Below are 13718 nucleotides of genomic sequence, written 5' to 3'. Positions count from 1 at the left end.
GAGCTCTGCAGGTCTGGGTTGGCTCCATGAGCTTTCCCCTCTCAAGGGAAGTGAGAGGTTTTCAGCACTGGCCGAGAAGGAAGAGCAGCACTGCATGAAATAACTTTCTAATCAGAATTCCCTCCTCCCTCAAACTCTGTTTGGACAGACAGTTAATTTATCTCTGTTTAACTGCGGAATCAATCCATCCATCAAAGCTCCAAGAGCTAATTAGCTGGAGTCAGGGCAGCTGGGCTGGGATGCGGGCTGGGGTGTGGAATACTTCAGGAAGCTGCAGCAGGGATTCAGGGAATATTTCCCCCCGAAAGCTGCCCAGGAGGCTCAGGCAGCCAGAACCTGCTGGTTTGGGCAATTCTGATCCGCAGGATCCCTGAGGGAATCCCTGCTGGCACACCAGGGTGGGTGAGCCCTCCTGTGGGTGGGAAAGCAGCTGTGGGGTTGGAGGTTGAACCCAAAATGTTGTGGGCAGTGCCCATGGCATTGCCCTCACCCGGCTCTGACTTCTTAACTGGGATAATCTTTGGAACACTGGGTGGTTTGGGATGGTGATGGATTCATTTCTTGGGATTCAGACTCAGCCTCTGGAGTGATTCCTGCCCCTGGTGCATCACTCCCACATTGACCCATTTTCCCTTCCTGCAGACAGTGCCATCCCTGGGCCTTGTTTTACACCCAGTGGCCACAATTATTAAATTTGGTGCCCATTAAACGCAGATAAAGGGCTGGATGCTCCCCTAGCCCTGCCCCAATCCAGCCTGCAGCCCCTGCTCTCCCCACACATGTTCCACGTTAGCCCTTTTCATTGACTATGAATCCATAAAAATCCATGTGGAACAGAGGGTACCCAGTGCAGCCCTGTCTGCCTGACTCCTTCCCATTCTAATTGGGCAGCAAAGCTGTTTAATAGAGTCTGTGGAGTCTGTTTAACTGCATTCTGCCAGAACAATGCTCCATTCATGTTCTCAACAGAACTCTAGTGATTGCACTAATATCTTTAAACTAGAAAACAAGTCTTAATTGGAACAGATGCTGCAAATACCAATGCAAATGGCCAGCTCTGGTGTGATCAAAACCAGGCCCAGCCCATTGATTTGTTTTTAATAGCAGCTTTCATTTTTTATTAGTGTACACAAACCTCACTAACACTATACAAAAAGTCAGTAACAATATTCTGAAAAATCATCTTGTTTAAAGCAGACTCAGCCCTGCATTGTTTCTGGCAAGGTGCTGTTAAAGAGTTTCCGTCCTGTTTTGGCAGATCACGTTACTCAAACACTCCTCTCTACTTTCTTCCCTTCTAGGCTTTGAATAATCCCGGTGATTTTTGGAGAAAGCTGTTGCTGTTACAAGTAATAATCTGTTTAGATATTCACTCACATTACAAACAGGCATTCAGGTTAGATTAGGACAAATAAATCCCCAATCCTGCTAAGTATGTGTGTGTGAGACAGGGATTTGCTTGCTTTTGGAACCTGCTCTAGCAGAACTCAGCCATTCCCAGCCATGGGCTTTTTTTTTTTATTTTTATTTTTGTGGCCTGGGGAAGTCAGAGATATAAAGAACACAATGCTTTTTATGCTAAGAATAAAACTGCAGTGTGATTTTTCTGGAACAAATCGGTTTTGTTTTAAGGATGTGTGAGCTATTTGATAGCAGCAAGAATATCAAAACCACTCAGAGCAGAGAGAAATTTATTATGGCACACCTGGCACTCAGGATTAGTTTATTGGTCTGGGTAGGCAAATATTCCCTCAGTAGCTGCTACTTGGAATTGGAAAATATTTATATATTTATATTTATGTGTATAGACAGATATTTGAGGGTGTCTGCAGGGATTAGATGCTGTTTCAGTCAAAATCAAGAGGAATTGCAGGCCAAAAAAAAGAACAGGAGATGGTTCTGGGCCTGTTTTCAAACCTGTGGGCTCATGTTGGCTTTTATTTGGAGAATTTGCTCTCATTGAAGCTTTGCAAGAGAATGAAGAGGCCTTTAGGGCACTGGGGTGTGCTCTGGGGTGCCTGGGGGAGGCACAGCTGAGGATGTGGGGATGGCCCAGGGACAATGGCAAAGGAGGGCTGGGATGGTGCCCTGGGGCCTGAGCTTTTCTATTTTCCATCTCTTTGTAATCCTGCAACTCTTTCATGTAGAACTCTAAATTCCATGGGGAATGGGAGCTGCTGCTTTCCCATTTGGGGCAGACACAACAATTCCTCTCCAGGCCAGGCCTGACCTGCTGATTTGGGCCTGTAAAAGCCGGAGCCACTTTTGGGGTGAATTTGGCGACAATTTGGCAACCTCAGCTACAGGTGGAGAAACTGTCTAGGATTTTCCCAATTGCTGGGAAGGGTTCTCCAGGTCCTTGCTGTGAAACTGCAGACTCTGGATGATGGTATTTAAAGTATTTAAACAATTAGTGATGGATTTTTCTCAGTCCTATCCTTTCTCTCCTATAATAATCATTAGGTTCATTACCTTGCTTATTTTTGCTCGTTGCTAAAGCCAAACAAGCAGTTTTTATTGGATGTATCATTTTTTTTTTGTGTTGTCTTTATATTCACAATAAAACGAAACCATTCTTTCCATTGGTGTCTTTGATTTTAAAATTTTTTGTGTTCCCTTTATATTCACAGTAAAATAAGACAATTCTTTCCATTGGTGTCTGTGACTTTTAAATCTCCCCCATCAACTGGCAGAACACAGACAGGGTGGGCAGGGGACTGTGGGAAATGGATTTTTTAGAAAATTCTCAAATCTTGACAGAAGACTTACACAGTGTGCATCTGTCTGTAAATTTTGAGATGGGTGCTGAAAGGAGCCTGGGATCCTCAGGTAATCTTAGTGCTTGCATTCTGCTCCCAGACAGGTGGAGAATAATGTTGGGAATGATTTACAGTCGGTGTTAGGGGAGGTTTTTACAGAGATCAAATCACACAGTGAGCTGGAAAATCCTGCCCATTGTTGTGGCTGCTGCTGGCACTGGGACATGGCTGGGTTTGCCTTGCTCCAGCCACAGTGGGGGAATTAAATGGGATTGACTCCCATCATGATAGAGAAAAAACCCCAAATAAATAAATAAATAAATAAATAAATAAATAAATAAATAAATAATAATAATAATAATAATAATAATAATAATAATGATGATGATGATGATGATGATGATGATGATGATGATGATGATGATGATGATGATGATGTTGTAATTGGATGTGTTGAAAGAGGAAGGGAACCTCCATATCTGGAACACCTTATTGAAAACCAAACCCACCACTTAGATTTTTGAGGGACAAGAAAGCAAATCCTGTGTTTATTTAGGATATTAGCAGAGGAAACAAGTGGCCTCTCTCTGCTGGTCCTGCTGCAGGGCACACACTGGCCTGGATGTTGAAGTCCCTGCTCCATTTTTGCTTGGAAAAAACTCTGAGCTACCTTTTAGATGTCCAGCTGGGCAGCTGACAGCTGAATTCTGATCCAAAAGCAGGGAGCAGCAATGTTTTGTGGATATTTAATTAAAACAGCAGTCTCTCAGTGGAGGGAAAGCTGCCACAGTTGCCTTCAGCAGTTGCTTGGTACTTTCTCTTTAAGTGGCTCATGAGGTTTTTAGTTTTGGAATTAAACTTCTTTCTCAATATGTCTCAGTCTTCTGGGCTGATTTTGCAATTGCTCTTCTGGTTTTAATGATCTTTGTTTGGGAGGACAGAATTTTAGCTGCTACCTAAACATCTCAGAAGAAATTTCAACGGAGCAATTCAACATCAGAGTTCGAAAATGTTTGAGGGAAAACCTTCAGCGTCTGCCCAGAGCCAAACTGAATAATTAATAAGCAGGCACTTCCTAAAAAAGGAATTTTTGGTGGCTCCCACAATCCCTCTGATTACACCATGATTTTACCTAATGAAGTTCCCAACTGCTCATGATTTTTCAGTCAGGTGCGTCTGCTCCTGCACTCATCCATCTGCATTAGGAGCATTCCCAGTTTCCATAGTAACTGAACAATTTAACATATCTGGCCTTACGGTACCTTACAGTGAAATACTCCGGCCGTTTTATAAATCTGCAGCCAGAGGTGAGGGGGGGAACAAAGTGATTTGCCTGGGGTTGCAGAGTTCATCTGCAGCTGAATGGGGTAAGAACATTGCTTTTTTCCAGAGTTCCAGGGAAATGCTGGAGCTGCCAGGCTGCCCGTTCCCAGGGAGGCGTTTTGCTGGATCGCATCAGCTGAAGGTTGTGTCCCAAGTGTTCCTTTTCCCAGCCTTGGAAAAGAGACTTGCAGAAATGAGGAGCTTGGGGTTGGAGCAGGGTGAGTAATGAAACCAGAAATCAAAACTTGCAAGTAAATGTATTCAGCAGAAATGCCAGCCGCATTCCTGGGATAAATAACTCCCGATGAATAATTCAGCCGGCGTCATCACTACAGGGCACAGGAGCAGGATTGCTTTCTAATTATTTGGCCTTTTCCTCTGTAAAAGTTCAACCCAGCTTCAGCCCCTGACGTGTTCCAGCTCAGGGTCTGGGTTTTGCTTGTGGCTTGGCTGGAGATAGCCCAGGGTCAGCTCTGGAGCTGTGCTGAGCACCCTCATTTCTCTCTGAAACCTGAAGAAACTCCAGGAATTTGGGCTGTTGGAGGGTACAAAGCCACCCTTCAAAAAAGAAAAAAAAAAGAAAAAAAAAGGCATCTGGAGCTTCAAAACTTTGTGAAAATAGGAAAACTTTGAAAGCTGTTGAGGAATCCTGGATTAACACAGCTCGCAGGGAGTAGGGAAAAGGTTGGTGGCCTTTGGAACAACTTCTCACATTAATTTTCTTCCAACGCTGACAGCTTTGATTTATTACCTCAAGGCTGGTTAGAAAACACCCAGACATGAGTGAAGCCAGGAGTTATGGAAAGAAAAGGAAAATATGGTAAACACGGTGATGGATAGCACTGGGAGACAGACAAACAGTGCCCTGCTCTGCTGCTGCACCCAAATATTGGCTCCCAGAGAGGATCCAGCCCTGGCAGAGCTGCCTGGAATTGCTCCCAGCGGAACAACGAGCAGGAAGATTCCCTTGGGACCTGCTGCCTTCTCATCTGTCAGTTCAGTTTTGGTGCTGATTTCTGCCTCAGAGCGGGAGTTTGGGGTTGAACTGGTCCCAGTCCCAAGAAATGTTGTTTGCAAGTGATTCTTATGCAGAAATTAAAATTAGGTGGTTTTTTTTCCCAACAGAAATTTTCTAAGATGAGTTAGAGGGTCAGCAAAGTCATGTGCTGAGGATCCCTGGCTGCTCAGTGCTCTCCCAGCCCTTTGCTGGATTAAATTCTTATTGACAAAAGAAGGGCTGGTTCCACAAATAGAAGTGAACAAAATCACTGAGGAGCAGCACAAGTTGCCTTTAATGTCATTAAATTTTTGGAAATGCAGTGGAAGGACCTTCGGAGCAGGCAGAAAACTCCCCTGGTCCCCAGAATTGTTGGGAGGTACAAACAGCCAGGACTTCTCAAGGCATGGAGCTGCTCCTCCAGACTTTCCATCACAGTTTTACATTCTTGTGTCTACATTATATTATATTATATTATATTATATTATATTATATTATATTATATTATATTATATTATATTATATTATATTATATTAATTACACATTACATAATATTATATAATATATAATATATAATATATAATATATAATATATAATATATAATATATTATATATAATATATTATATATTATATATTATATATCATATAATACATAATACATTATGTAGCATTATTTCTATTTTATAATTTGTTTGCAAATTCATGTCCCTATCTTTTAGGAGTTATTAAGGAAATATATTTCCCCTAATTTACATTTTTTTTTTCATTGAGCAAACATTGATTTTGCTCATTTTCCCAGTGCTGCTGTTCCTGCCACAATTTATGGGGTTTTTCTGGTTTTGTTTTGCAGAGGGAATGTCTGGGAGCAGTGATAGGAGTGGGTCCTGCTCCCTCTGAGGAACTTGGAGCAGGACGAGGAGCCTTGTGCTCTGTAGGAATTCTTCTGACATCCCCCTTAGCAGCAGACACTAAAACCAGAGAGTTTTAAACCATTCCATGCAGTGAAATTTCAAAAGGGAGATTTGGGCCATGTGGCACCCATAAAATAAAGGCAAAACCTTTAAAAAGTATCTGAGATCTGCAGATAGGGTCATGTTTTTTTTTTTAATGTTTCAAAACTGTTGAATATTTTTTAAAAAAACCCTCAACAGGAGTTTAAATAAACACAGGCAAGCGAGTCAGTAAGAAGATATAAAATCATCAGGAAAGGCTGAGTTTGTTTTAATACAGGGATTACTGTAAACACTTGCAGTGCATGGTAACAATTTGTAGCCCATGTGTTCTGAAATATCATAACTGGTGTCAATAAACACATTAAAACTCGACTTCAAAGAGCTCTGGGGATGTTTGGAGTGTCACAAAGACGTTGCAACCCGGGGATTTGGGATGGAAACAAGCATGGGAGCAATCAAACAGCTCCTCTGTGAAGAAAGGGATCTTGTCAGGCTGTTAGAGCTAAGCATCTGTGAGGGCGATTATTGCTGTGGACAGCTCCAAGAGCTCCCAGCTCCTGATTTCTCTTTTGTCTGCCTCCCCTCCCAGCCTGACCTGCTGCTTTGGCTCTCCCACCTGCTGGGTCTCACCGCCCTTCGGAGCAGGGTTTGTTTCCGTCTTGGTTTGGACAGACAGGTGTCTGCTAAGGCAGGCAGGAGCCTCCCCTGAAACGGAAAATGTAAATTTCCTCCCTCCAGATTAATGTAATTATGAAATTAAGGGGCTCTCAGGCAAAGATATGGGAATAGGATAAAAAGTTCTTTACTAGGAAAATTAAATGAAAATACAAATGTAATAGTATAAACAAAACCAAACCACTGCCAGAGTCAGAAGTGGAGCTGCCCCCTGTGTGTCAGGGGGTGGCACAGCCCCATCCCATGGGGGCTCAGCCCTCCTGCAGTGCCAGCTGTGGTTCTGCTGGAGCAGGGATCCTGCACAAGGGGGGAGTTTTCCTCTGCAGCTCCAGGGCTGCTGGAGATGGGCCTGGGCTCCCTGTGGCCATGCAGGGCAGCAGAAGCTGCTCCTCTGGGAATGCACTGGGCAAAGGCTGCTGGGGTGCCCCAATCCTCAGATTGGATCCAGGTAGGAATGCTTGGCTCCTCCCCTGGGCAGAGCATCTCCCCATGGGATGATGGGATTGGATCAGCCCTGCAGGGACACTCACTGGCCATGGACAGAAGATAATTAATAATTAACAGCCCTTGAACAGCAGAGATCTCCTGGAGGGAGGATTGGTCATGGGAGAGATAAAGAAAACTGCCCCAAGAACAGCAGAGAACTGCCCCAGCTCTGACAGATGGGGATGGAACGCCCAGCCCAGCCCAAGACAGTTTCTCCAGGCAGCCTGACTGATTCCCAGGCCCTGTCCCAGCAGGAATCACAACTTTGGGGTGTACCTGGAGCAGGTGGTGCACCTGAGGGTTGTCCCCGCGGGCTGACTGGGGACAGAGCTCATCCACGTGTGGGATGTTGTGGGAATTGTGTAATTCCTGCATTTCCAAGGTGCCTCTCAGCCCTGAGCTCATGTTCCACTCCGAACCAGCAGGAACCACCCCGGCAAGGCATGATGGGATCATGGAATATCCTGAGCTGGGAGGGACCCACAGGGTCCTCCAGTCCAGCTGCTGGCCCTGCACAGACACCCCAACAACCCCACCCTGGACATCCCCTGGAGGTGGTGTCCAAAGGCTCCTGGAGCTCCTGGGGCTGTGCTCATTCTTTGGGGAGCCTGGGCAGTGCCCAGCACCCTCTGGGGGAAGAACCTTTCCCAAAATCCAAGCTGATCCCTCCTGGCCAAGCTCCGGCCATTCCCTGGGTGCTGTCCCTGTCTCAGGGAGCAGGGATTATCCCTCAGGAGGAGCTGGGGAGGAGTCAGTGCTCGTGTGGGGTGGATTTGCTCCTCTCACTCCTGTTCCTCTGGTGTCTCACAGAATTCACAGAATCACCAGGTCAGAGGAGATCACAGAACCACAGAATCACAGAATTTCTAGGTTGGAAGAGACCTTCAAGATCATCGAGTCCAACCCAATCTTTAAGATCGTTGATCAGCTAAACCCTGGCATCCAGTGCCACATGCAATAATTTTTTAAACACACCCTCCAGGGATGTGTTTTAAAGCCACCACCACCTCCCCAGGCAGACCATTCCCGCACTTCATCGCTCTCTCTGTAAAAAAACTTTTTCCTAACTTCCGACCTAAATTTCCCAGCTTAAGCCTGTGTCCTCTTGGGACTCTCCAGAGCCCTCAGAAAATGAGGCATCTCTCCATTCCCAAAGGAGATCCTGTCACATCAGCACGAGCACCAGGTGAGCACAGGGTGGCTTTGATGTCTCACATTGTCTCATCCACAAATTCAATTTACTGCACTTGAGCTGCACACAAACATCCGTCCCCCTTATTGCAGGGCCCAAATTAATTCACACATGTCCTTTTTTAAGGTGACAGAACCAATCTGAGGGAACAGATGAGCATACCCATGTCCAGGTTTAATCATCCCAGCCAAGATTCCCTTGTTTTAATCCTGACCCTCGTGTTGACAGCTCCGTGTTCAGGCCAGGCAGGATTAAAATGGGGCTTCCTGGGGGATGTTTGGAACAACCTTTAAATGCTGAGGGCACCTGTTGGCATTAATAGAGCAGCGTGTGTGGGAGCAGGGGGAAAATCCAGGCTGGATGTACACAAGTGGAGGGGACAGGGGACATTGCTGACACTTAACACGTGTTGGGATGGGAGGAAAATGGAAATAAAACCCACAGAGACAACCCCTGGTTCCACGTTGTAGGAATTCACCCCGGGGCGCAAACACCTCCGCACACAGGCAGCTTTTGCTTGAGTTGAAAACGATGTTTAATCCATATTTTGGTTTGGAATCTGCCCCTGATTCATCAGCACCTTCCTGGAGTTACTGTGGCACCTTTGCATGAGAGCTGCAGGAAAGGGTAATTAAATTTAATAGAAGCCACCCTTGCTTTGAAGCCGCCCAGGTTTTAGGGCCACAAGGAGAAGCAATTAAACTCCAGCAGCCACGGATTTAAGCTGAAGGTAGAGAGTAATTTATTTATTTTCTTAAAGGAAATTTCCTCAGTAAACGGATTTGGATTGTCAGATCTGATTGGGTTTTAAAGCTGTAGAGATTTCCTTCTTTGGGGGTTTTGCTTCTCTTGAAGCAAAATGAAATTATTTCACAATTTCATGATTTAATCAAAAATTAGTGGTTAAATGAGGTAAGAAGGAAAGGAAAAATATTCTAGAATGCCATAATCAGTGCCAAAGTCACTTCTAAGTATTTAAAAATAATTTTTAGGAGTTTCTTATAAAGGATCAGTTGGAAAAGGTCTGATTCCAGCATGGACAATACAAGCAAACTAGTAACTCAGTTAATATTTAGAAGGAGAAAAAAATGGTCCTAAACTTCACCAACTCTTGGAAATATCTGAAGAACCTCAGCTAAGCCAGAGGCACGAGTGAAAAATCTCATTGGTTTTCATCTCTCTTCCCTTCCCAGTGTTCCCAGGTGTGCAGGGATGCAGGACCTGAGCCCTGTGGGAGCAGCACCTTCTCCACTGCCTTGTCCCCAAGTGCTGGGGAAAGGGATGGTCCTGGAAGGTTTTACTGAAATTATTAAACAAATCTGTATTTATCAACACTGCTGTGCTCAGTGTTTATAAATAATTCCACTGGTGTAAATAATCCTGGCTAAGTGAACTAAGGAATTCCAAGGAAAGGAGGGAATTTTCAGCAATTAAATTGCAATTCAATTAAATAATTTGAAAGATATGTGTTTACGGAGATATTTATCCGCACACCTGCCACATCTGTGCGCTGCTTCCAGGCAGGCAAGAGAAATCACACCTGAATTTCTGCTCGGCCCCTATAAATGATTATGAATTGTTAACAAATGATTCATAAATTGTCCAGGAATAAGTGGGGGAAATTCTCTTCTTGGAGAATCTGCTCAGGCCTAGCAAGCACAGAGCTGAAATCTGCCTTGTTCATCACTCAGCTCCTGCCTGTGCTCCTGCAGCTCCGGGGATGAATCTCCAAACTCAGGGATGCCCTCTGCTGCCTTGGGACCGAGCATCACCTGGCACCTCCTCCTGAAGCCCTGCCAGCCGTCTCGGGGCTCTTTTCCTTTCCTGGAGAGCTCTTTTCCTCTCCTGCAGGATTTTTCTTTTCCTTCCCTGCAGGACTTTTCCTCTCCTGCAGGATTTTTCCTTTCCTTCAGGGCTCTTTCCCTTTCCTTCAGGGCTCTTTCCCTTTCCTTCAAGGCTCTTTCCCTTTCCTTCAAGGCTCTTTTCTTTTCTTTCAGGGTTCTTTCCCTTTCCTGCAGGGCTCTTTTCCTGCAGGATTCTTTTCCTTTCCTGCAGGATTTTTCCTTTCCTGAAGAGCTCTTTTCCTTTCCTTCAGAACTTTTCCTTCAGGGCTTTTTCCCTTTCCTGAAGGATTTTTCCTGTCCTGCAGGGCTCTTTTTCCTCTCCTGTAAGATTTTTCCTTTCCTGCAGGACTTTTCCAGGGCTCTGAAGGAGGCACAGCCGCCCCAGGGCTCAGGGGATGAAGGAAAATCAAAGTCCATGGGCTGGAAGGACGTGGGCAGGGATTCAGGACAACTCCCCAAACCCCACCAAGCCTCCTTTTCCCCCTGATCAAGAATAAAGGACTTAAAACCACGAGGCTCTCCTGTTCCAGAGGCTTCCCAAAGCTGAGATCCATGTGATCCCACTTGTTTGGTGTCCTAGGTTGACTATTTGATGCTTTTATGCCTTTTTTTGAGCCAGAGATGGGGTGACTGAGAGGCATTTTCAAAACTTTTGTTTTTAGTCTCATGTGGAGGGTGAGACAATACAGATGTTACAATTAATGCTATTATAATCAGAAGCTATTTCTTAATGACAACGCACTATAAGCATTTCTCGGCCTTTTGTCAAGCTTTAGAATTTTCCAGAGATTCATGCCCCCGGCACCACCGAGTTCATGCAAGAATTCAGAGCACTCTGGAATGTTCTGGAATCAGGATCTTGGATCTCTCCTGCAGCCTGGGGTGTCACCTTTGAGCAACCTGCTGGGAAAAGGCTGAACAAATGAGGAAGAGCTGGGGACAGTTTAAATATTTCACAGCTCCCTGAGTTTTGTGTGGGGAGGGATTCATAGTGGCTGAAATGTTTAATTTAAGGCAAATAAAATGTTTTTTTAAAAGTACCAAAATAAAAAAAAAATCTGATGTGGAATAAAAATAATAATAAAAAAATTGCTGGAAAACAGAGGGGACCTGAAAATAGGGAAGGGAAGGGAAGGGAAGGGAAGGGAAGGGAAGGGAAGGGAAGGGAAGGGAAGGGAAGGGAAGGGAAGGGAAGGGAAGGGAAGGGAAGGGAAGGGAAGGGAAGGGAAGGGAAGGGAAGGGAAGGGAAGGGAAGGGAAGGGAAGGGAAGGGAAGGGAAGGGAAGGGAAGGGAAGTTCACCTGTGTTCACAGAGAGCTCTGTGAGTGCTTTTAATGAGATTTCACCCTCACAGAGCATTGCTGATGTAATCCGAGATGGGTCCATTGATGCCAAACTCATTTTGCATGCAGGGACCCAGGTCAGCTCCTCCCAGCAGAAAATCCTTCAGCAGCCCATCATTACTGCTCTGCAGGCCTGGCCTGGCCCTTTCCATTCCCCTCTCAGGCACGACTTTGCTCAAGGGCACACCACGAGATAGCAGAACTTGGCACACGCTCCCTGAACTCCATTTCAGCCTCCCTGTGCTGCCAGGGCTCCCCAGGGCACTGGGAATTCCTCCCCTCGCTTTTATTTCAGTTTTGGTTTGAACAGGCTGAGGTCTCAGTCATTTTGGGGCTCAATTCCCCCAGCAGAACAGGGAGGGAGTTGCAGGAGTCCTTGCTCTGATGCACTCCCAGCTGTGCTGGGGGTACAGGGAGGATTTAAGTGGTGAATTTGTCCGGGCAGGGTGTGCAGTGTCCCTCTCTGGAAACATTCCAAACCCACCCGGGTGAGTCCCTGCTCCAGGTGGCCCAGCCTTGGATGATCTCCAACCCCAACCATCCTGGGATTCTTTAACTCCTGGGGTCCTCCTGGTCCCAGGGAAGCATCACCGGCCTGGTGGTGAGGATTAAAGAGTGGGAGCCAAACGCCATCACCCCAAATGTCCCCCTTTTCCTCCTTCTCCCCAGTCAGATTAAACCAATTTGTCAGATTAAGCCTTTTTTTGACCTTTTGAGAGATATTTTAAAAACTTCTATTCCATTTTCAGTCTCCTGTGTAAGGTGAGACAAAACAGATTCACATCACCACAATCAGAAGTCAACTATTTCTTAATTACAATATATTATAAGTGTTTTTTAGCCTATCAGCTTTAGCTACACCATGCTGTAAATGCCTTAAAGTAAATAATCTAAAATTACCCCTCATGGGTAATATTATGGGATAATAATACCCCTCCCACTACAATGCATCTTTCACAGTTCTATTTCTCCAAAGTGTCCAGTCTTATGTGCAAGGCCATCCTTTGAAACTTGTTTCCCCTGCTGGTCAATTAAATGTTCTTTGAAATCAGGAGGAATTATTTTAAAAAAATCCTGGCAAAGAGGAGTCAATGAGAACAGCAGGGCAGTGGTCAGAGCTCCTGGGAAATGCAGCAGGAGCTGTCCCAAAAGCCAGGAACGCCTCAGGACCATCAAAAATCAGGGAATGGTTTGGTTGGAAGGGACCAAACAGTGCAAGGCTGGGATGCTCCCAGGGATGGGGCAGGAGCAGGGAGAGGGCAGCAGAGCAGGGCTGTCCTGCACATCTGCTGTGAAACAACATCTGCAACACCTGGAAGGATAAGGGGCAGGAAAACACCAGCCCAGCCCTGAGTGTGAGCACCTCCATCCCATGATTTATCGAGCAATTCGCAGGTCCGGCTCCTTTTCCCCCACCTTGGAAACATCCAGGTGAGTCCCTCAGTGCAGGGATGAAGAATGGGAGAACATTCCAGAGCTTTTCCAGGTGGAGATGTCCCTGCCTGGAGCAGGCTGCAGCTCCTCAGGGTGACAGAGGTTTTGCAGTCCTTACCCCAGGCTCACACGTGCACCCACACACCCACACACACACACAGAGATTTTATTGAGCCGTTCCATGCAAGGATTTTATGTATGTGTAATTTTTTATTTTTTTTATTTTTTATTTGGAAAACTTCAGAGTGCTGTTTTTTTCGCACACAGTAAAGTTAGCTTTGCTGAGATTCATTAGTCCCCCTTTTCCCCCTGTGTGTAAATGGATCTCTCTCAGTTATGCAATGCAAAGGGTACACAACCATGAAAAGTGCAGAGCCAGCCAAAAAAAGCATTGTTCTGAACTCGGACGTGTAAAATATTCATATTCAATAATAAAAAAATATAAAAAAAACCAAACCAACCCAGTCCTTAATAAAAAATTCACAGTGTAAAATATGCATTGTCCTCCCATCCCCAGGGCTGCAGCCCCCACCTTCCTGGGGTTTTCACTGCCTGGTTGGACTCAATTAATTCCAAACCAATTCACCCCAGACGTGCCAGGATGAGGTGCCTGGGTTGATTCTGCTTTTCTCTGAGGGCACTGCAGGAAGGGCTGGCAGCAGCTGGGGCTGCTCACAGCACCCAGGGCTGTCCCCATGCTGGTGGCACGG

Source organism: Molothrus aeneus, chromosome 21, assembly GCF_037042795.1.
Source record: "Molothrus aeneus isolate 106 chromosome 21, BPBGC_Maene_1.0, whole genome shotgun sequence".
Classification (NCBI taxonomy): domain Eukaryota; kingdom Metazoa; phylum Chordata; class Aves; order Passeriformes; family Icteridae; genus Molothrus; species Molothrus aeneus.
This window is presented reverse-complemented; position numbering follows the sequence as displayed.